Raw genomic sequence first — 24,999 nt, 5'->3', positions numbered from 1 at the left:
GGGCTCCGCACGCAGCTGCGATCGTGGCACACAAGGGGAGAGTCAAGTCAACAAGCAGCGTGGCAAAGAGCGTGGACCACGACCTCCTTGGGGACACGAGCTTCCCCGCTGCTCCCCTGGGGCTCCCCACTCGCACCGGGAGAGGTGAGGCGTGTATCGCTGCACGTCTGACTGCCAGCTGCAGCGAGAAACAGGGAGAAGCTCCCGGGTTTGATTCCTCTGCAGCCTCCCTGCTTGCCCCTTTCTACAAGAAATGGGGAAATTTGGAAGCGAGAGGTTCTCGGTTGCTGGGGAGGCAGTACTTATTATTCCTTTGAATTCTGTCATACTCATGGACTAGTCCCAAGTCAATACAAATCTTTCTCATTGAAATGCCAGCAGATCAGGGTCTTTGAGATCTTCCACCAGACAATGTGTTGCTGGGGTGGGGGGGAAGAGCCAGACACAAGAGGGACAAATCACAAACTTTTCTTTTAAATTTAAAATTGCAAAAACTTCAATCAAAACCAAGCTGGCAGCAAAGGAGAGAAGTACATGTGCATTTTATCAAAGAGGTGTCTATTTTCCCTCGGCTTTCCAAATGTCATCAAAATAACAAAAAAAACTTCCAATTCAAACCCTCCAGTCCTGCACGCCTTTGATGTAACTGTCCCTTCTGGCCTTACAAATCTGTGGCTTGCTTCCTCGTACTTATCTGCCTATCAGTCTTGCTCCTGCATCCAGGTACATACAGATGTTATCTATCTGTCACATACGCTATGTGTCTGAATACATACGATATTCTCTTTCTTCTTTCTCCTTTTCACTGGGAAAGAGATAACAGGTAGGCAGACAGACCAACACATGTAGAACATTAGCTATAGGTCCCGTAAAGCTTATCTTATCAGCTTAATTTAAATCACAGCCTTTTGCTCTGAATCACAGGCGAGGCGAAATCTTTAATTCAGAAAATGTGGCACTGCGAGGAGAGCCCTGACATTTGGCTGAAGAGCCGACCGGCAGCGCTATCAGCTCCCCGACGCCTCGCTGCTGAAACCACAGACGAAAGGAAAGCAACCGTCTGTCCCCCAAAATCTAGAGGCGAAATAAAAGGTTGAAAGGGAAAAGAAACGGCTTGGGATAAAATGGGAAGTTTTAGATCTCACAGGAGGAATGCTGCTGAAAATGAGAACCATTTGAAAGCTCTGGGGGTTATAAAGTGGAATTCCCACTCATACAGTACACAAGAGTTATTAAGTGTGTATATGAGACTCCTGTTTTACTTCATGTACATGATTATTTTATACAGGGAAGTTTGGAAAGAATTATAGACTGAGCCTGAGGCCAAGCCAAGAAGCAAGATGAGCAGCAGCAGCAGCTAAAGGAGAAAGGTTGAGCTGGCAGTGTAGAAGCAGCCGGCCAGACAAGGGTTATTTATAGTGCCTGGAGCATGGGAATGTTAATTGAAATCAATCAGTGGCCATGAGGACACTAAGTTGGAGTGTCAAGCTAGAGCAATTAAAAAAGCCCTTCTCAGGGGACAAGCATGTTCTGACTTTTTTTTTTTTTTTTTCCATGGAACGGAGATTAACCAGCCATTTACTTCAAAGCAGGGAGGACAAGGCGGGCGCACTGCACGTATCGAAGACAGGAGCTGAACCAAGCTACTACTGCCGTAGTCACCCCTGGTAGAGCACAGACCCTTCTTGGGTGTTTCTGTCAGTGGAAATGGTGGGTAGAGGACTCAGTGAAGTAGCACACAGGAAAATAGGCGTTTTGCCAAAAAAGGGGGGAAAAAAGTTGCTTTAAACATGTATTTAAGCCCCATCCCCTCCCCTCTTTGGCAACATTGACGCTTGGCTGATACCTGACCCGCGGCAGCAAAAGGACAGCCAAGCATTTAAGGCATCCTCGGTCTGCTGCTGCTGTTACTGAGTTGTGTCATAATTAAATAAAAATTGGATTAAAGAAAAAGTAGGGACACTGGAGTGCCCTTTGCTAGGCAAGGGAGAACAATATTCTGCTGCTCAGGCAAAAGAACTCAAACTGAAATCTGTTAGGAGGACAGCAAGGGGCAGTACCTCTGGTATTGCCAGCTGCCAGGCAAAGGAAGTAAAGGGAGAAAATCAGCACCTTCAGGCCTGACTCCTTCCTCCTGGCTAAGCTGGCTGTCAAAAATGGGTTTGGTAGCAAGGCGACAAGAAACCAGTGCAAGTGAAAAGGGAATCGATACGTATTTTAATTGCATTGTTTGCATTGTTGACAGAACGCTTCCCACATCTTCGCCTTCAGTGAGGCAAGGAGAGCGCTCTGTTAGCTCTCAGATAAGGCACGTGTGTGTTTTGTGTCCTTTTATTTATCCGGGAGATAAGCCCTGACTGACGAGGTTACAAATATTGGGAAATCCACAAACTGTATTTTAAGTGCTGCTGGAAGGGGAGGCAGAGCTGGAGGTAGTTTGGAAGGAGCACATGAGACTGCTGTTCCTTGGGAGGACCTGGCAAGCCAAGTGCCACAGTCCTGAGGGAGGCTGGCCTCCAAACCAAGCCCTCTCCATGCCTCGGAGAGAAATCTCTGCCTCCTCTGGCTGAAATACCACCCATCTGTTATCCACTACAGGAGTCCTACAGTTGTAAAGCACCACCCATTCATACACAAACTAATTATGAACTTACTTTATTTTCCCTGCAACTTTTTTTTTTTTTTTAAAAGAAAATTTCTATACCTGAAAATGGCATTTTCAACCCTAGCACAGTGCTGAAAAGGAGCCAGATTAAACCCCCAAGGGTTCCAGCTCTGTTCCTGGGAGCAGCAATCCCCTACACACGACCTGGGTTCCTTTGAAGCAGGACCTCTGGCAGGAAGGAAAGCTGTTCCCAGAACCTTCCTGCTCTCCCTGCCTTCCTCGAGCTGGTGCTAGGATCGCAGCTGGCCCCACGTCCCCGGGAACGTGCAAGCCTTGGCCATGACAATCACCTCTGGATCATCTCTCCAGCACAGCTGGGTCCGCACATGCCAGACCTCAGCCCTGGCCAACGCTTTGTACATAATTAACCCTCCTGATGTTGCAACTTTAAGGAAGTTCAGCTGACTGCTGGCAGTAAAACACCCAGAATCTGCTGACACCAACAAATTACACAGCAAAGAAAGCTTCAGGATTTTCGGTTCGGCAACAAAGGGCGATTCTTTTCTTCCACCCACACTTTGGAATTTGGATGATGCCGTTGACTCAGTTGCATTACTCCTGCTCATCAGAGGAGGCTCGCGCAGGGAGCACTTCCCAAGGTGCCTGCCTTACAAGCAGGTGCACTGACCACGAAATAAAGCAAACACAGCAGCAGCCACCAAGCTGGGGCTCGGCTTCTCAGCTCTCCGCTAAGAAAGCACCATAACAGATTTTTTTTTGTACCAAGCAGCAACCAAATCAAAAACAACGGAGTGCAGTTCGGCATCGCTCGTGCAAGGATTCCTAGGACTGAATCAGCAAAATAGTTTGAGCAACAGGAATAACTCGTGTGCTGCAGCTCACCCTGCTCCTTAAGAAAAGTCTATTTGCCAGAGATAAGTACATGCACGTACATACGTGCATGAGAAAGAAAGAAAACCTTTTTGACAGAGGCTTCTGTAATTAAGCTGGGGTTTGTTTTACCGTGGCACCCCCACCTGCTACCCCCGGCCACCCAAGTTGCTAACTGTTTTGTTGACTTTAGGCGTTTCCATTTTTTTCATAAGCACGGTAAATTACAGAGGAATTTTCATATGAAAATCTTTCATTTGAAGAGATTTCCAGGACCGCAGGGACAGTGAAGTTTGCTGTTTACTGGCAGAACATGGGAGCACACGTGATTTTGAGGGCATATAAAATAAGAAATGCATTATTCCCAACATTTAAGAAGGGGCAGTGAAGACTAAAGTAGAGAAAAGCAACATACAGCAAGATCAGGGCAGAAAAACTGTATGACTCGCTGGGAGTAGTGAGATCACAACCGTGTTAATTTCAGGCCAATTTACTTTCCTGATTCCTTGAATTGCATTTATTTTGCATCAAAGACCACAGAACTGGCACAGAGGCAGAGGAGTGGTGCTGCCTCTGCGTTACTTCTCTGTGAGCATCCTGCAGATGTTCACCAGGACATAATTTACCAGCAGCACATTTTGCTTTTCTCACTGGTGTTATGGTACTATGAAAAAGACAAGCCAAAGACTCTCATCACAGGTTCCTGGGATCATCTGATTAAAATTCTACTATCAAATGCTGGACATTGCCCTGGCCTTTCTGATATTCCTCCAGCTCTGGATCGGGAGTTTAATTAAGGCCACCACACCACAGATGTCCTTGCACATGTCCTTTTTTTTTCCTAGAGAGAAAAATCAATCTCAGCAGAGAAAGGGGGTATCAGGACATTGGTTTATGCAGCAGCTCTAACAAAGCACTGAGGTATCTGGAAACACCACAATGACCACTGAGCAGATCCACTCTTTGGCACTTGCCAGACAGCCAGATCCAGAGCACACGCGCCACGCTGTCAGACCATGTCTGCAGCCAGTGGGTCTTAGTTGGATTTATTACACACATACACACTGACGCATCTGCCTATATAATTCTGTCCAGGAAGCCAAGGCAAAAATTTACAGGCACTGGGGCTCATCACTGCTGTTCTCGGTGACTCAGTGCCAATGGATCGGGATATTTGGGGAGATTCTACCAGGGGAATTCACCTGCTGGCAGCTGTTTTCCAAAGTTTACTTTCAGGGAAAGACATTACCTTGCAAACACACACAAACCGACACTTAGAGACACACTCCTGATTGCACAAGCTGAACTCTGTGCTGCACTATCAATACTCTGTGTTTTTCAAAAAGAATGTATAAACATTTCCAGCAAAATAGCCTTCATTTCAGCTTGTTTTCCAGGTGACGGCCCCTCCTTCCTTGCATTGGCTTCTGAGAAACCTGCATTTAAACAGAAGTGCAGAGAGCACCGATGCACTGTAACTTCCTTCCTTCACTGGTGCAACCATGCAACTCGGGATTCAACACCCACTAAGAGCAGGGGAATGGTAGGAGTCCTTGTGAAAATTACAGGCTCAGAGAAAGGAGCCCGAGGCAGTTGTTCGACCTCTCTTTGATATGCACTTGTTCGGGGATGTCCTTCCCCTACCTTGGCACCAAAATAGGTCCTTTCAAAGCCTTTTTGACTACTGTGGTGATTTGATGCCATGTTTTTTCAAGTGCTTGGGTGTACTGCAGTATACTTGTGCTGCTTTGTATCATAAAAACCACCAGCAACCTTACTGAAAAAAAGCAGCCTGCACACAGACCGCCTGCTGGTGCCCAGCCTGGACATAGCCTGTTTTGCTGCCCTGGAGGATGAGCTCGGGCCATGGGGAAGGTTGGTGTCAAGGTTTCCTCCTTGGCTGGAGCGCCCCAAAGCTGAGCACCCCCCTGCTTTGGAGGGCTGGCTCTGCTCAGACCACAGACAGCAAGCTCTGTCCACACACAGGTTTGGGTCTGCATACAACGTAAATATCACATACATCCTCAAAGCGGCCAGACAGATTTAACTCCATTATATACTCCTAGGGACATTATTTAGTGCAAGTAAAGGGTCTGAACATGACCAAAACCTGCAGATCCTGACCCACCCTCACCGTTTCTTTATATGCTCATCCCCTGATGCACAGGATCAGGCTCAGATGAGCCTTCCACTTGAATCACTCCTAAGCAGCACCTTGAAGGCCAAAAGGTTTCAAGCTCCAATAAATCACCTTTTAGTACCATCATCTGCCCTGCCATGGACCTCTTTACCTAACTGCATCCCCTTAGCAAGGTGTAACACACAGTCCTCCTGCCCCAGCTCTTAACTCTGGGCAACCAGTGCCACTGCTGGAGTGAAAATGCTCCCAACAGCACAGGTGGAGTAACCCAAACCCACAGCATCAGACTGCCTGCACTCATCCTGTGCCTCTCCACCTGCCATGCCAAAACCAGCAGGCTCCCTTGCAGAAGCACATGGGACCACAGCAGAGCTATACCAAAGAAACTTTTGTATGTTTAAGATCTAAAAACAGTTCGATAGCTACCAGCCCTCAAGTGAGAGGTCTGGTGAAAGCAGCATACTTCCTGCCATGACAAGTGGCAGGCTCGGCCTTCTGGACTTGCTCCTTCTGCTTAGGAAGCTCTGGAAGGGCAAACAGCTCCCAAACCTGGCTAGCTAGCATGTGACACCAGAGCATCCAAGGTTTGCCTTTCCCACGAGGGCATTTATTGCCCTGTAAGGCCTTGGAAACAAGCCATGACGGAGAAAAAGCATCAGGTGAAGGCTGATAGACCACAACCACCGTTTTCTTGGGAAGCTCTGCCCCTTCAGCGTGGAACAAGCGGGAACTAATAGAGACCACCACAGACTTGGTCCTGCAGGGCCACCAAGGCCTGCCTGAGCTCTGAAGCAATGAAATGCCCAAGAACAGCACCAAGCCAAGTGCAGAATAGGTTTAATAACCTTCTGCGAGGCATCATTGGGAGCAGAAGGTGATTTCTCAATCTCTGAGCCTCTCCAGCCACAGCTCCTGCCCCAGGGATCTCCCTGCAGCTCTCAGCCCTGCCACGACAGCAGAGGCCCAGCCCCATGCACATGCTGGCACTCAGCTCCCACACCACAAGCCTGCACCATTATGCTATTATCTGTCTGTAACTGAGGGTCTAAGTCCCTTTCCTCCCTCCCTTCTGCCAATGGGGCACAGATGGGAGAGGCACAAATGCATACACACACACACAAAATGTCCCCCCATGACTGCCTTGGGTTTGCTTTGCTGAGACAGGCCCAGCAGTGCCCACGGCATGGCCCAGCCTACTTGTTAGCACAGACAAGTTTTTGGGACTGATCTAGAAGCTGTCTAAAAGCAGGTTGGCTTGGGAACATGCTACCTGATGGAACATTCTCACGAGCAACGCTCACCACCAGAAATACCCAACAGGGACCAGGCAAAACACTGCAAACCTTTCTCATAGGATAAACGAAAAGCAACACAGGTCTTCCGTCCTGGCTGGGGGACACTCCTGGGATGCTGAAGACTCCCAGAGACATACCGTTGGTCTCGTTGTGGAGTTATTACTTGATTGCAGAGGAGATTTTTGCTCAAAACAGCACAAAGGCTCCAAATCCCTTCCCCAGGCCTGCCCCGGCTTGGTCTAGTGGAGGCCAAGACCAGGCCCAGCCCCTGCCTCTCCCGAGCATTTCCCCCTCCTGCCTCCAAGCCAACAGCAGGATTGAACCCCATGCTAGGAAACAACTGGGTGACCCTTTTGCAGGATAAATCCCTGAATTTTATGCCTGAAGGACAATTCCTTTCCCTCTCCCCAGAGTTCCCTCCTACTTCCTCCCTCCTCCCTGAAAGAAAGATAAACGACTTTGCTGGAGGAAAGGGTGAAATTTCATCCTGGATCAAAACCCATGAGCAGAATATCCATGTGACTGCTCGCAGAATGTGTTTTGCATGCAAATATCATACATGCAAAGTGAAAATGAGTCACTTCACAGCAGCTCTGGCTCTAGGCACCGAGTGACTTCTCCTCGGTGACTCCTACACTTGTCTGCTTCCCCTCATTCACCAGCTCCATCCCTGTCATCCCCAGCTCCTGTGGTTTCCTTGGCCTGTTTGCCTGCTTAGGCTCCACTCACTTCAGATAGGATATTAAGTGGGAAGGAAAGAGGGCTTTTTTTTTTTTTTTCTTTCTGTTAGACTTGTTTTACATTCTGGTTTTTACAGTTTTGAGGTTTTTGCTCACTGCTTTCACCATCGGCTTCAGTCACTGTGTTGGCTCCCAAAATCTGGAGAGGCCAACAGAGTTTCCAAAACACAGCAGCGGTATTTGTATTGGCTGCTGAACTTGCTTGGGCATGGACATTGCTTGACTTGCTCTCCCCGTGCATGAGCTGTTTTCTTTCATTATGGCTCTTATTGTTTGCTTTTGAGAGCTAGACATGGGACAAATCCATTTATAGTAGGAGCAATCAAAACCAGGAGGAAAAAAGCTGAGTTCCACACCAGGTTTGTCTTTAGCTGATCACACAGGCTTGGAGATCGAGGGCAGGATGAACCCTCTGCACTCCGCGTCGGCACACAAGGGAGAGGGGAAGCTGGAGGTTTTGGCTGCCTGGATGGAAAAACAAATCTCCTCCCACAAACGAGCTACTCTCACAGCCTCGCAAAAGCCACCTAGGAGCAGCTTCAGTGATGGCAAAGGATCTGAAGAGATCAGAGCAGATCTTGGGGCCTCGAAGAAGATCCCTGCTGAATGTTTACACAAGACGAGCTGCACAAGAGCCGTGAAGGAGATGGAAAAGCATGATGATGAAAAAGGCACACGCACACATCCCCCTCCCCCCAAAACACCCAAAACCCACAAACCAACTCCAAATCCCACTTCTCTTAAATCAAACAGTAGCTAAAACAGCCAAAGGGAACCCAGGTTTCACTTGGAAAAGCAGAGCTTTAATATCACCCGGCCGTTTTTCTGGCAGCACCGCAAACCCCAAAGCCAGTAAATAGCACAAAGAACAAAAACTGACTGCAAAGAGGAGTGACAAGCCTCAGATCTCAAGCAGGCGCCCAGCCTGCCTGAGTGCACGGAGGGGTTCAGAGCAAGCCATCGCGTTCAACCGAGAAGCTGAAACTATTTTGTCTGTTGTTTACCTCCATATCCCCCCCTTCCTTCTTCCCAATCCTTCCCCACCGCTGACCTCCTCCTCCTGCCCTCACCACCAATCCGCCAAGCCTGCCAGCGCAGGGGTTACAGCATGACATAATTGCAACATGCATAAACAACATTTGCCATTAAGGGATACTTTTAATGAGAAACAGAGCTGCGAAGGGGAAGCATCAAAGTGGCTCACGGAAGGAAACCGCCTGGAACAAAATCCTACTTGATGCCCCAATTAATATGTTCCCTAATTCTATTTCCTGCACTTGTGGTCCCGCAGCCTCCTTGCTTTAATTTCTTTGGGAGGATGGAGAGGAAGGAACCTGGAAATGCAGCGTCTTCATGGCTGACTTGATGTGCAGGCAATGAGCATATTAGAACAAATTAGAGAATTAAAAAATAACCGACGACAGACTGAGGAAATGTCATCCCCAGCATAATAGTATTAATTGAGACCTGGGTTTTGCAGGCCAGGCCGGCTTTTGAAAAAAACAAAGCCGAAAGCTGGAGTAATATGACTGGATTAATTACACTGGGAGGTTTTTTACTCTGCCCAGCTTCGATCTTTAACTCAGCAACACTGTTGTGTGTTTTAGCAGCCTCTTCTCGGCACAAAAGCGAACATGTTATCGTCTCCCGGGCATGGCAGGGGAGAGGTCCGCAGGGCTTCTGTGCCGAAGGACGAGCAGCAGAGCCCGTCCATCCTGGAGCCTACCCAAACAAGTGTATCCTCAGTCACTCAGAGACATCTCCTGCAGATCCGTCGTGTTGGGAACGAAGTGCAGCTGAGCACCTTATGTTCTCCTAACCTTGAGTTCGGCTCCAAAGAAAGGGGAGAATATAATGTTTACATTAGTGCTTAACATATGTATTTGTACACAGCTGACAGACTCTCTAGTCAGAGATGAACTCTGTCTACACGTCAGACATCACTTCAGCAGATATGTCCAGTGATTCCCTGGACCCGCAGGGATAAATTCAGAGTAAAAGAAAAAAATGAAAACAGTTCCTGTTGATTAAATGCTACACAGCTGAGCATGGAAGAGGGAGCAAAAGAAACAAATACCCTTATGAGCGGAGAGATACTTGGGAAGATGGACCATGTGGTGAACATCTCTGCTTAACCTTCACCAACAGCTTGAAGCTAAACAGAGGCAAGGCTCAGAAATGATGTAAGCCTTTTTTTTTTTTTTGATTCTATAGAGACAAGACCAGTGCGATCAGAGTCTGTCCGCCCACAGTTACCTCATCATCTTTGAGCCCACAGATCTTTATTTAGTTGGAATACTTGATTTTTCAGTAGGGCAGAGAACTCAGAGTTATGCAGTTCTGATAAGCATTGTGCAGATAGGAAGCCAGGTAGAAAAGAGCTCCCATATTGGTTCAAAAGAAGGGAAAACCAAACCCTTAGCAGCCACCAGAGATTCCTACAAGGGAGAAATTCACAGCAATTCAGGCTTCATTACTTTGCTTGTTCAACAATTTCTTTTACAAAAGCTCTTCCTTCCTCTGCAAGTCTAGGCTACAACGTAGATGAGAGCCACCAAAATGATTCCAAGGATGATTATTGCCTTTGAAATTCTAGCAGAAAGGGGAAGGAAAATTTCTGAGAAATCTCACACAGAAGCTTGCCTTCTGCAGAACTTCAGTCATCACAAGAGCTGCAAACAGGCTGAATGACTTCAACTTAAATCCCTATTTACGATCACAGAAACAAAGAACGCTCTTCTACCTGTGAAACACTGCACAAATGACAACTAGCTTGTAGGAGAGCCATAAATTATTTATCAGACAAAATAAAGAGTAATCTGACAGAGATATTTGTATCTGAGCACGGCAGCCCAGAGGAGGAAGCAAGCTGTGTAAGCACAATGTAAAATCCTCATTAACGTCTCCAGGCTTTGGTGTCAGCACTGTGAGGAAGAGGAGGTTACAGTCCCCCACATCCCAGGGGTACCATCAGCTGGGGTAGGCTTCCAGAACTGAGAGCAGAGAGGACAAAAAAAACCAAACATACACAAAGACAAAACATGAAACTGAGACGAAAGAGCTGGAGGAACAAGCTTCTCCTGGTTTCCAGCTGTTGAGAAGTTCCAACAAGACATCAAAAGCTCTGCTCACACGTTGCAGGGCCCGGTGTCCTTCCCAGCTGGTGCCATAAGCGCAGGCACTGAAATGTAAATCGGTGCCTGGGTATGGTAACACACCTGCTGGCCTGTCTCGTGCTCTTCAGGTCTAAAGCTGCATCTCCTCTCCCCCTGGATTTGATTCATGAGGTCTGACTTCGTCTCCCAGGCACTCTCGCCAGAGGTGCAGGAATGGAAAGCCTTTGGCAGCTTTCAGTACGTGCAAAGAATTTCACAGAAACAGCCCCAAATCTGCATCAGACTTGCTGGCTGCTGGATGGCATATGCACTGCAGACAAGCAGCCCTTACTTTTTGCATTCTGATTTGACTCATTTGAGATTTGTTAGCGAGACCAAAGCATTTGTTTATGGATACAAAAGACAATGACAGCTGGCTTAAATTCTTGGCATGGGAAGTGTTTTATGTTGAAACCAGTCTTTTCTCGTTTTCAAAAACAAAATTTTTGGCCAAAATTTTCTTTACTGTCGGCATTTTCCAAAGTATGCTGGATTCTTTTGGTATCATTAATCAATATCTTTATTGAACTTACCAAAACTGTTGGCAAAATAAGAGTATTTTTAACTCCTTACCCTAGCCACTGTTTTCATAAAATGAAGTTCACGATAGTCAAAGATACAGAAGCCAATTCCTAAAATTAGTTTGCTAAAGTGATTTAAGGATCTAGCTTTTACAGCATTTCAAACCTTGTAAAGAAGAAACCATCGGAAGTGACAGCTTTTAAAATATTTTTGATAAAATCTGTCACCAGCTCTAACTGGAACTTGTTTTGCTATCAAGAGCTTTCTCCTTGTGGAGTTGCATGTTTTAATCTCTTCCACATTGAAATAGATGGAAATTAAATTTCAAGGTACATTCTATAATCTGAGCTCGAGTCTTCGCTGGGAATCTTAGAATAAAACACTGAGCATTAGATGTAAAGAAAAAAGTTATAATACTGCACTGAGCGTTAGATGTAAAGAAAAAAGGTATTTTCTGAACATTTGCAGACTCTGTTATCCAGAAATCATTTCAAAACGGCTTTATTATATTTCAAGTTCACCAGAATCACTGGATTTCCCACTTACTGAGAAAATATTTAACATATGGGAAGCCATTAAAATGCTTCACGATGAAGCAAGAACCTGTGCAAGTTTTCCCCTTGGTTCAGGTTGAGCTCAGGACTGTTACAGCACACAGTGGATCACACGTGGGTGATCCAAGCTCCCCAGGGACAGCACCTACCTGCAGGCTTGGCTCTGCAGCGCTTTCTGCACCACCACTGTTTAAGATACTTAGGAAGCTTCCAGTCCCTGGTCAGTCTGTCAGGCCCTGAGCAAATTTCGGTAAGTAATCCATTGCTGGCCTGGACCCTGGCAAGGTCAGTTCAAACAAGTTAGGGTGAGCTTTGAATTTAAGTAGACTCAAATTTGGAAGAAATCAAGTGACATTTTCACAGACCTCAAAGACCTAAGAACCACAGTGAGCTTTCACCACAGTTTTAAGATAAACATAAAACTACAGGTAATTCAACTGTTCCCATCACAATATAGACCTAAGCAAGGTTAAAACTCAACACTTCTGAGTAACTTTTTCAAGTCTGGGAATTTGAAAACATAATTCATGTTAAGGCAACAGAAGGAACATTTTGACGCTTCCTAGACCTGCTGCCATTCCATCAGCCCCCCCAAATCCACCCATTCATCTAAGTAGAAACATCAGCGAGTTAAAGGCTTTGGGTATAGGAAACCAGGTCATGAAGGAGAATAAAAATGTAGGTGCTTCTAACGCTACATCAGCGTTTTCCTTAGGTGATTTTCCTGTACCTTGCCTATTGCTTGACACATCATTACCTGCTAATAGGTCTCTCAGCTCTGGGTGGGAACCGGGGTGGAAAGAGCTGCTGGGAACTTAAGGACCACGGCAAGCCGTGTGCTTAATAAAACCAGAGATGCATGTCTGGAAAAGGTAGACCAGACATATAGAATTGCAAAGGAGGCCCTTGCTCACACGATCTGGGGCTCAGCCCTGCAAAACTGTTGAATACCTCCTGCAACGAGTGGGAGTTAAAGGTGCTCACATGACGTTACTGGATCAGTCGCTCATTCAGTGCTTGACTCCTGGTTTTACTATTCTGCTTAATGGACTCAACTTCCTCTCTTTTCCCTGTATGTGTGCATTAAAAGGATCGGACCTCCACATGTGCTGACTCTCAATTGAAAAACACTCCATATAATTACAGGGAACTTTATCTCATCTGCAGTCCGCGACACCTTCCCACAGAGGATGTGCTTTGTACTGTCCTGCATGGATAAAAAATATTGCAAAACAAAACAAGGACAATCATTTTCCTTGTTTAGATTTCACTGGGGCTGCCAGAAAATCCAGCTGCTTGAAACATACTACATGTGTTTTGCAACTATTTTCCTTAAAGTTTTCTTTTGTAAAGGCTCTTGAATGTTTCCTTTTCGCAAACAAAGCCACCAACAATTCTTAAGAGAATTTTGAAAGTGATTTCTTTCTAAACCTTTTCTTAAGAAAAGAAAATTCAAAAACTTAGAACAATCCACGGTTTACTTTCTTACTAAAGCTTTTGTTTCCAGTGAAGGTCAGGGCCTTTTAAAGGTTTTCATTCTTCAGGTGAACAAACTTCTAATACCAATGTCCAACCAAATATGAACAAATGAAACCATTTCCTTTATCTGGGTTGAAATTTTCCAAGATACCAAACCCTAAGCTGAAAAAAGGATGCATCTACCCTACCTTAGTTCGACCAAGCGCTGGAGGTAGAGACCTTGGTTGGCTTGGCAGTTGGCAGGGAGGAAGGGACACCTGAGGACATGCAGAGGAATCGCCCTCCCGAGCCACCTGCTTCTCTCCACGGGCACCTGTGGGAGCTGACGTGACTGGGTGACACACAGCTGCCTACTACCAGAGAAGCCAAGCCTGTCAATCCCATTAAACGTTCCTGGCACGCAGACAACCCAATATTCAATGATTAAAGAGCCTGCCTCGTTCTTTCTTTCCTCAAGACAGAAACTAGCCATCTGAGGTTTCTTCATTGCTTTTCACAATCCCCAAACAATCAGAAGGCAAATTTCTAACCTCACAACCCAGACTTTGGGAGTCACTCCCTAATCTCCCCTATGTTATCAGCCACATCATGAGATGACATCATGGACTGGGCTCACCCAGCCTAGAGCCAGCCAGCAGGCAGCCATCCTGCCATTTAGGATTGCTTGTTGCTCTGTTTCCAAGGAATAAATTGAGTCTCCAGCATATGCAGTGAAGCTGCATGATGGCTGGTTATTTTTATTATTATTATTATTTTTTAAAATAACCAGCTCATATCTACTCCTCTCTGTCCCTCTTCTCCAGCACGGGCTGCCTGCTGCATCTTCTCCTGGTGCCTTCACACTCAGAGGGCTGCAGCAGGGATCCATGCTGTGCTTCTCAGCCAGGGTTAGTGCCGTTTCATGGAAAGCATTAACGCTACCAGCAGTGAACCTACAACATTCAAGTCCAACCAGTTTAATCTGGAAACACATCAAGATGATGCAGGTTATCAGACTGTACTACATCTGAAGCACAACTCCTAGTGCAGGCGCTTCGCTTCTCTATCCCAGCCCCAATGGTTTGTAGGAAACATTGAGCTGCCTCCTCCCTAGTTCCCCTCTATCCGCAGTATTTACGTACAAGGTAAAATCGCATCTCAGATGTACATTTTTAGAAGCCCATTCACCTGAAAGAGCTCAGCTGTTTTTCTAAGAGCTTTGCAAAAAGATCAGCTCCTTACATTTACTAAGGAGTCCGGCAGACCTGGCAAGTCAATGAAAGCACATTTCTAAAATCAACAGGCACAACACAGACTCCTTCCTCACTTGAAAGTGACATAACTCTTACTAGCGTCCTCCCAGTGCCTGTCAAAATTACTTCCAAGTCATAATGCCATGCCTGGAGATGCTAACAGGTCATTTTTGAATTTCCTGTCTCAGGCCTGACCTTCCTTTCGGGCTGCCCTTGTCATTTGTGGATTTCAACTGCCAGCTGCTGGAGGCAAAGACTAAGAATACAACAAAAGCCTGAAAACGTGCAGGTGATCTAACCTCAGTTCACACACCTGTGCACCTCAGTGAATCAGAAACGACAGGGAAATGAACGGCTCAGTTCTACGTGACTCAGTTTTCCAATCTGAGCTCACTTTCTTCCTCCACCACTTTTGTAAGACTCCATTGGGAAGAGGAGAGGGCTGTGAAGAAATTAAGCCATACACATGCACACGTATGCTCCTTCATGGTGTTCTGCAGAGCTGAGAGACCCCAGAAAGCCGGCACACAAAGCAGAGCCCAGGGCTGGAGCCACCTCCCCGGCTCCGTGCTTGGCCAGGCCTGCGCGCAGCGCAGGAACTTGGCTCCCCACCCGTTTCATTAGTTGTGAATGGCTTTTGCATTACCAGATATCAGGCCTGTTCCTCCACCCCCCGGCCCCCCCGACACCCCATGTACCACCCCTGTCACTTCCTGCAAGCAGCAGCACAAGCCCAGCTTCAACCCTCCAATTTGTCTGTTTAGTGTCTTCATAAGGGAGGTAGAGAATGAAAGAAAGAGGCTGGGGGAAGGGGACGGGATGACTAAATCAGTAACTTGTCTCTTTAATTTCTCTGCCCCCCCAACCCCCCCCATACATCCCCTGGGGACACGGGCTTCAAAGTGAGCTACAAATATTTACTAATTCTATTAACAGGATACAAATTGTTTTCAGGGGAGCATCAACCACACAAACCCGTGTCAGCCCCCTCCTGATCACAGACCCCCAGTACACCCCCCCTGCTGCCTGCGCAGCCACATGGACTCCATAGCCAACCATTCCCTTCCCGCCCCCCCAATTTTTCCTAAGTTCAAGATGAGTTGAAGGGTCAAAAAGGCAAAGGGTGTTTCAGAAGTTTAGCAGACAGCATTTGGTAAAGGGAAGGCAGCGAGAGGCGGGAGGGGGCGGGGGGAGAGGGGAGAGGAGGAATCTGGCATGCATTAGGCTGAGCAGTTCCAAACATCCATCCTCCACAGACTTGTTACTTTCTTTCTTTCTCACAAGACTTTTTTTTTTTTTTTTTTTTGTAATTTGTGGTTTGAGATTTTTTTTTCCTATCAGCCAACAACTGTATTTTCATCTCCTTCCCCCACCCTCCCGTGCTGCCTGCTTGCCTCCAAAAGCACACACTCGCCTGCGATATTCGGACACATCCTCTGTGCTTCGCCGAGGAGCTGCTGCAGGGAGTTTGGCACAGTTGCTGGTACCCTCAAAGGCAAATAAAATACTCTGTGGTGGATGAGAAAGGAGCCCGAGGCGCTGAGATGCTCCGTGCCCACCAAAACACCAAGGAGGGACAGTGCTCGTACGTGGGCCCGTGAAGAGCATCCCACTGCTCAGCTGTAGGGGCAACGCAGAGCTTGCTAGGAAGGAGAATAAGATTCGTGGTCTTAGTCAAAGGCCACGGGTGCTGCTACACAGCTCGGTGGAATATAATTAGAGTTAACACCAGCTAAGCCTTCGGCTCCACTAAGTCTTCCAGGATGTAATTTTCCCCAGGACTTAAATGTTGACCCATATCTCGTTATGTTTTATGAGCCCAAAATAAGAGCAGTACAAGCTTTGTGTTCAGAAGAAATAACACTTCCCAAATGTCCAGCTACCTAAAGCGAAGCCCTCTGGCTGACCAGACAGATGACCAAAGCACTCACAAGCATGTCAAGGTGACAGCAGGCCAGGTCCAACCTCTGGACACTGCCTCCTCACCCTGAAGGAGCATGGAAAACCCATCCAGGCATGACAGTGGGATGGACAGATGTGAAGTGACTCGGGGCAGACACGTCCCCTTGCTGTCACCAGGTGGGATACAAGATTATTCTCCTCCCACTGAACTGATGCCATGGGGAGAAGGCAGCTGCACATCACTGTTTTTTAACCTTTTCTGGCATGCCAAATATTTTCACTTTTGTTCTGGGTCGAGGAGCACTGAAGATGGAGCTGAGTGTTTAGCACATTGCGGAGGAGCTGCTGAAGGACCTGCCTTCTGCCAACCAGATGGGAGAGCTGGAAGTCGTGGTATGTGGGGATTAACACTACAACCCACCTGACCGAAGACCTTCGGTATCACTCCACATCTTTGCTTCCAATAGCAGACGAAGCAGTCAGTCCACCAGAATACTTTCCATGAACAGAACAAATAGATAAAATCCTATGTTTTAGTGGAAATTTCCCAACCTTCAAAAAAAGGGAATTCCCCCAACTTTTGGAGGAGAGAGGAAAGGGCACATGCACACAGGAGGGGTGAGCAGAGAGGGTCGACGAGGAACAGGAGAGCACTGCACCCTGCTGCACCTCGCCAGCTTCAGGCACTTCGCAGACACACGCGTTTGAAGTCACGTTACCCCCGCCTTATCAGTGAAAGAAATAGGTACCTCCAGAGGGCAATTCAAGTCTCAGGTGGATCGAAGTGCCCTTTGGCACTGAGCAGTTCAATAGTGCCTGAAATTAGCCCGGATGAATCTGGGCCTTAATCAGCAAATGGACTTTTCATGCCACGACAAGTGTCAAGATTGCAAATTATTTTTCATTTCAAATGAGGACTGAAAAAAAACCACCATTTCATTTTCCCCATGATTTATTTTTAAATTAGAGTTAATCAAAATATGTATTTTCAGTCCTTTCAGAAACATTCCAGTTAATTTTACAGATCTTTAATTTAGCTAAATATAAACTACATTTTAAAAATTATTTTTTCCCCCCACAAGGAGAAAGAACAAACTCCCTTAGCTTGGAACTACTGAAGTCAGACCCCTGACATTATTTCCCATTACATTATTTAAAACAAGAAGTCCTGAAAACATATCCATTTGCACGTAGAAAGGTAATGAGTTTTCAACCAAGGTGATGACGTTTTCCTAGAAGGAGCTGATACACTAGCATTTTCCAAATCACATATGATTGCCATGACTTAATTACCCTATAGAGAAGGATAAGTCAAGGGCTGGACAGGGCTTTGGTGACTGCCAGCTTATCCCAGTCCACGATCCAGAGAAACTGAACGCTGCTTTTCCTAACAGCAAGTGACAAGGTTCCTAAATTCCTCCTAATACGAGCTATCATGTTTGACTATTCCTTGATATTCCTAACAGATCCACTTTGTTCAATCTACAACAGAAGTCTTCTAATGCAGTTTAAGGGGGAAGGAGGGAGGAGAGGAAAAAAAAAAATCTACCACCAAATTAGTTCTCTGATAGTTTTCAAATGTTCAAAACGTCAATCTCCTGGCAACACCTGCACATGGCACATAGACCTTGGCTTTCTGGAGTCCCTGCAGCATCTTTTCAAGTAATCTACAGGAGAATAGAAGGATGTGGCCTTGGAAAAAAACTCCTAAGTGCATAAACAGCTGTGGCCACATTTCCTACGTCTGACATCTCAAGGTTGCTGCAGGAGGGGAGAATGAGGACAAACAAAGCTCTGTAACAGGCTCTCCAAAGAAAAGTATTCCCCATGTGTTAGTTATTCTTTAAAGAGTGTAGCAACTGAATTTGTAGGAAGATTTTAGTTGCTTTCTGGTAGCTGCTTCTTGCAATAGCTGTTGGGTAGAAGATTTCTGTGCTGCCTACCTACAAATACCTGTGGGCACCTGAATATGCACGGCATACGGATGCTTGGGTAGATAAAGTTATAGATGTGGTAAAACACAGCAATAGAAACATCCTCCCTCATATGAGTGGACTTGCAAGGCTGATGAGCGTTAAAGTGACCACAACAGTCAAAATCATTACCGGAGCATGGGCATTATGCAAACAGAAGATAATCCTGAGGATAACCTACAGCAGTTTTAGTTACAGTCATATCTACACCATCTGCAACACTTGACAACCTACCGCTATGACTGAGGCAGCAAATAATTCCCAAGCTGGGAACCCAACAGTTGCTCTCTCTCGGACAGCTCTGATGACACAGCGCTCACCTGGGGGATGGCGCCAGGGATCGAAGTGGCTGCTGTAGCCATTAGTGCTTTCTGGTTAGCTCATCACAGCGCAGGAGGACGTGAATGTCAATCTAAGGGGGGGATGTCTGGGTAATGCGTGCTAGCACCGAATGCAAGTCTGCATGAGGGGCTGGGGGCTCATCTACACCAGGTGTGATCTCCGAAGCTGAAGTCACGGGCTGCAGGGATGGATATTGGCAGGAGGGCAGGGACAGCACTAGGAATAATGCCTCTGGCTGAGGAAGAGACCTGCCTACTGAAAAGAGAGCTCAGAGTCACTATATACCAGTGACATTGCTCCTAAAATGTCTTGCTACTCCCTGTAGAAATCCAAGCCCTGTTTTGCTCCCTGCAGGCTGTTTGACTAAATCCCACGCTCCTCATGCTATCAAACACAGATAACGCTCAATCTAGGATGCAGATCAGAAGCACAAATAGGAATAAGCCATGTGAAGGAGGCATCTTTGAACACTGCTGAGCACTTGTCAGGGAGCTGAAGAGCTGCTGGGCTGCGGCAGGTGAAGCCAGCTGTTGTGGAAAATTTGCAGAGCGCGAGAGGCTCAGCCTCCATCTATTCCCCTTGCTGAGCTCAACTCTCCATAATCCTTAAAAAGGGAGGAAACAGCAAAACAAAGCCTCTCTGCATCAGCCTGTTTTGGCCATACATCCTCCCTACTGCAATGGCACTCAGACCATCGCAGCAACCCAATGAAGTGTTGCTGTAATTAAGGTTTAATGGAGCTGCAAGGCTGTGTCATAGCAAAGAGCCTTATAACGGAGGTGGAATGCAATTTACTACCCACCAGGTATAGAGCAATAAATCTGCAATATTTATTGGCAAGAGAAAGAAATGTGATCCAGAATTCCATATGCTGGGTTGGGGGAGGAGATGAACACCACTTCCAAGGGGGAAAACTTCCTACACTGCTCATAGCCTATTGCTGGTACATCCTGAAACAGGAACAGCATTTTTGTCCTGTAGACATTCCCAAGGATCCCAAAGCAACTTCCAGACTGCACAGACTGCACCAACCTGGCTGCTTGGAGGGCAGGGAGTGGCAGCTGGTACCCTGTCAGTCGCAGAGGGGAGGGAATACTGCTGCTAGCACATCTGGCCAGCCCTGCATTCCTGCAATATGAGCCCCAGGATAATGTGAACAGAAAACCTTGGGGCCAGCCCTACAGCTGGTGTAAGCCAGCAAAGGCATACTGATTTGCACCCACTGGTGCTGGCCTTGGGTTCCCCCCCCTTGCCTCTCTCGCTCGAAACTTGCGGGCAGGCAGTAAACTGCATTTTATTCAATTTATTGCCCTCAGAAGGGGGAAAGGCTGGGCAGGCTGCGGAGCTGAGCCTGTTATTCCCGAGGAACGAAGGCATTCCTGGCCTGCTGCTTGAGACCATTAAACCGTCCCCTTCTGCTATTGAGACCGATTCCCAGTGGGGAAGCATCTGTTGTACCCCAAGTGCTCTGGCAAATTTGGGTCAAGTCACACTGCAATGGCACGCTGAGCACAATGACACCATGAAAGTAGTGCTGAGGGGATGCCACTGATCAGTCCTCGAGTACAGAAGCAGTAACTAGAGAAGATCCACGTTGTTAAAGGCCTGAAAATGTGTGAACATACTGTCAGAAAGCACATGTGCACAAGTAGAGACCACCATACCTTCCAACTTGCACAATACACGTTTTATTCTATTAATTTGTTTTTAAGCTAAATGGAGTGCCTGTGTGGGAACGGGGTACAACATTCTTCGTTGTCCAGAAGTGGACGGTCAGATGTCAATAGCTGAGAAATGCTATATTAGTAAAAGCACAATACAGAACTACTGCCAGGTGGAAAAACAACCAGAAAAAAAAGCCCCAGTCCTGGAAGGTGCTGAGTACCTGTGCTGAGACAGTGGGAATGACAAATAGCTAGTCCCTCCTGTGGAACTGGATTAGTTGTTTCCTATGTGTCCAATAGACATTTTCTCTGAGAGAAACAACTAGCAGGTGGCTAGTTCTGCCTCCTGAACCGGCTGTGGCAGATGCAGGGCTGCGCTGAAGGGGAAGCTAGGGTTTCACGTCCTTTAATTCCCTCCTAGCTAACTGGGTTGTTGGAGGGTCACCGACATTTGTTTGTCTGCATGTGCGAGTGTCAGAGACTGAGCAATGGACAAGAGGGAGTTTTCCAGCAAGATTAAGCCTCTACCAGAACTGGCTCTGTCCCAAGAGCGACTCTCGGAAATATTGGCATAAATCGGCAACTGATACTACTTGCTTCAATGGAGTTCCTTGGGAAGCAACTGACAGCAGTGTTTGGCCCAGTGGGTGCTGATCCCATGGCTTATGCTCTCATTTTCCCTCTCTGAATTTCCCACATGGATTTCCTATTCATCTCCACAGTTCAAAGGTTTAGGACCACAGAACTACATCACCACAGGAGCGATTCCCACTGAAGACCTCAGAGAAGATGCCTTGGCAGCGATACAGCTTGTACCTGGTACCATCTGTTGTAACTTTGCGGTGACGTTAGTGCTCTGGCTCCTGTCAGTCAGGAGGAGGGTGAGGTGACAGGGCCATGGGGCCCTTCATGTGGTTTCAGCATTTCAGCATGAGCGCGTTGTGGACTCTGGCAGCATTTCAAGATAGCGTCTGAGTTCACTGTAGACGTGCCAAGATGATAACCTTGGCCATATCTGCTGAGGCAAAGGTTTCAAAGGCTCCTCACGGGCCTGACTTCCAAGTTGAAAAAGCCCATCATTTATTGACTTAAGGAAAGAGCTTCATTACCAGCTGGGAGTACACTCGAGATGAATAACCCTGAGAAACTGTAAATCTACCCAGAATGCAGACTCTTGTCCTAAGAGGTGTTGCATTAGCAGGCAGCTTTTCAGTCCACTTGGCATGGCGGCAGGCCTCTGCGGTGTTGGCAGATGGCCTCCAGCCTACAGTGGCAGCAAAACCCAGCAGCTTTCACCCTACAGTTCTTGGACAACTTCACAGAGCAAGCATTTCCCCCCAAGACTGCATGTCTAAAGGTTTCTTGTGGCCTTAGTGCATTCACATATCGCATACCCACATGGGACAGGGCTAGCCAGATGTCATACTGATGGGGTTCAGAGGGCAGGAGGGTTTTTTTTTTTTCAGTCTTTAATTAAAATCATCCTTCTAAGACAGTGTCAGGTCCCATCTGAATGCAGTGGTGTGCACCTCTAAGTGCCATGGGCTGAGCCACGTACCTTTGGAAGCCCAAAGGCTTAGTTCTTTGGCACACAGGAAAGGAAGACACAAGGCAGGTAAGACCTACCATTTCTGCAACATTCTTCCCAAAAGTCTTTCTGGTAGCCCCAAGCCTTCCATGGCGATAGGCCTCAGGCCACACCAAGTGCCTTAGGGATCTCTCCCCAGTTCTCCAAGCTCTGGAGCAAACTGCAAGAAACAGGATTTGGCTTTGGCCTGTTATACTCTGCTTGGCTTCCTTCACATACGACAAGCCAGAGACCCTTCTAGAAGGAAAGACCCTTTTTGGAAATGACAAAGGCCATAAGAAGCTTATTTGGGCATCTCCAGTCCCCTGCCTCAGCTGCCCTGCATTTGCCTTGCTCTACACCATCCTGTCCTGCTCTTCCCTTGCTGCCAGTGTCTGAGGGCTATCTTCAGCCTTTAAACCCCTACAAACTCAAGGCTAATACCAGACTGGCTGCATTGGTCAGCCCAAAGCCTCCATTTTGTTGGTCTAGATGATGTCCAGGACCTGCTTCAAGTCAAACCTTCACCACCTGCAGCTCCCACACCAGGGCCTGGCAGTACAGCACCAAGGGCTAACCCTCGCAAAATATGCCCTTTCTGCTCTGAGAAAAGCGCCATCTCTGGCTGATGGCAAACACAGTTCCTCCTTCCCAAAGGCACTGTGAGACTCTGTACACTGCCTAAACACAGCAAAGATTGTTATTGGCTTTTTTTTTCCCCACTCCTTCTCACTGCCTACAGAGCCAAAGGGCCTGTTTGCTTTCCTGTTACTTATCAGAAAGGTTTATTTGTGATTGCTTGAGAGGGGAAAAAACCCTCTGTAGCCACAGGCAGACAAGCTCAGTGCTCAGGAACGTAATGGCTGGAGCCCGTGGGCCCATATGCTCGCCATCCTGTGAGGTGGAAGGCCAGCTCTGATCATCTCCAGCTGCTCAGGATACAATTGATCAGGTATGGCTGGACGTCAAAAAACAGGAGTGGGTTGGCTGGGGGCTGTGGTAGGCAGCAGAATGGGCAAGGAGCTATTTAAAGCGTGTTGCAGCACTGGGAACAGTCCTGTTTGGAGACATCAGGGCTGCAAACACAAACACATGCACAGTCCCCGAAGGGAGGGAGGTTATATTTTCCCTGTCAGCTGCTATAGCATCCTCTGAGCTCCATGAGAGAACGAACTAAGCTTTCATACCGCCCTGAATAATTCCTGCATTTTTAGGTTCCTATTTCCTCCTCCCCAATGAATTAAGACCTAGGAATTCAGCTTGTTTGTTGTTGCTTTTGTTACTGAATATCCATGAAAAGCTCAATGTCCCTGGGAACTAATTAGGTATTAACCCTGCATTATTGCTGCATATCAGCCATGGAAACATGCCATTCAGATAAATCTCCTTGAAACATGGAAATATTGAGTGATCAGGTGGAATGGCTAAAGTTAAAAAATAGAAGATATGTGACACAGGAAAGAAAATAAAGAAGGAAATATTTCAAGTGAAAGCAACTACATGGTATTCTTGTATACCATTTGTACCAAGTGGTAAACAAAACTACCAGATGGGGACAAATCTTTGCACAAAAGAACCATAAGGTCTCAGCTACCACAAGGAATCACGTCTAGGAGAACTGTGGGTGATGTTGGGAGCTATACAGGTCCCATTGTAACCTAACCTGAACTTCTTCACTTGTTTTGTCCTTAGCACCTCACCATACCTTTAATGTCTTTGTGCAAGATAATTTTGGAAGACCACCTCGACCAGGTCACATCTCCAAAGAGCAAGGCCTTTAGTGATGTTAGGCTCTCTGCAGGCAGTGATTTTGTATTTGGGAGGATTTCCAATGCACTGCAACCTTTCACAGCCCACTATTGCCTGACACAGAAGCACAGAACACTAATAGCATGAGATGAATAAGTGCGTGCATATCTACTTTATTTTCTATTACTCAAACCATTTCAAGAATTCACAGATAATTATTTCTAAATGCTTTTTCATCTGTTTTCCCTCAAAAATCTTCTCATTTGACTTAAAACCCTCATTTGCGGTCCAGGCAGCAACACACTTAATCACACTGAACGGGGCCACAAAGCAGCTCCGAAGATGCTTTTAAGTATCTGAAGAATCTGAAACTAAGCCATAGGCAATAGGATTGCTCTCATCCAGCCCCTCCTTACCACAATATGCCATGTGCCCCTGTCCCAGGCCTTAGGAGAGACAGCAGAGATCCCGACGCCTCCAGTGGCAGGGATACAGCACCCTCCAACCTGGATGTTTCTACAACACTGTGGCAGCCTAGACAAACACTGACTCCAGTCAACACACCACTGAACCAAAATATTTTGATTTGATAAAACAAACTCAACAGCTGTTTAGACTTCAGCTGACCAGACTCACAATAGAAGTTTCCTTTCCAATTTCCCCTATTTATTCACACATCCCTACCATCACGCAGTTTGGCGACCGCACCAAATCTATTCCCTTCTCCTTGCCTCCAGATCCCCTCCTTGTCCCTTCAGATGACCAGTTCCCCTGGATCATTTTCCACTGTTTGCTTGGAGCCAACACACAGGACTCTGGACTTCCTCAGGGAACACTATGGCATGGCTATAATGATAAATTATTTTAATTATTTTAGTTATTTGCTTTCAAGTTGTTGTACAAGCACTTCCCACAATCCACTGTGGAAGCAAAAAGCCTCGTTTCAATTGATAATGGATTTACAGAATGCAGTGGTCCCCCCGCCAAATGTCATCTCCCTGTCACAATAAAATAATTCTGCCCCTGATGACAGCTACACCCGGCCTGCAAGTCCCCTTGCACAAAACACTCCTGAGAGCTCACAGTAGGTTTATTCCCACATCAATTTAAAGCCAGATAGAACCAATTAAAACAAAAAGGTTGGGGTCTGCTGAGACAACAGAAGGCATCTGGGGGCAAAGTCTCACAC

The sequence above is a fragment of the Cygnus olor genome, chromosome 17, assembly GCF_009769625.2.
Source record: "Cygnus olor isolate bCygOlo1 chromosome 17, bCygOlo1.pri.v2, whole genome shotgun sequence".
In the NCBI taxonomy this organism is placed as follows: domain Eukaryota; kingdom Metazoa; phylum Chordata; class Aves; order Anseriformes; family Anatidae; genus Cygnus; species Cygnus olor.
This window is presented reverse-complemented; position numbering follows the sequence as displayed.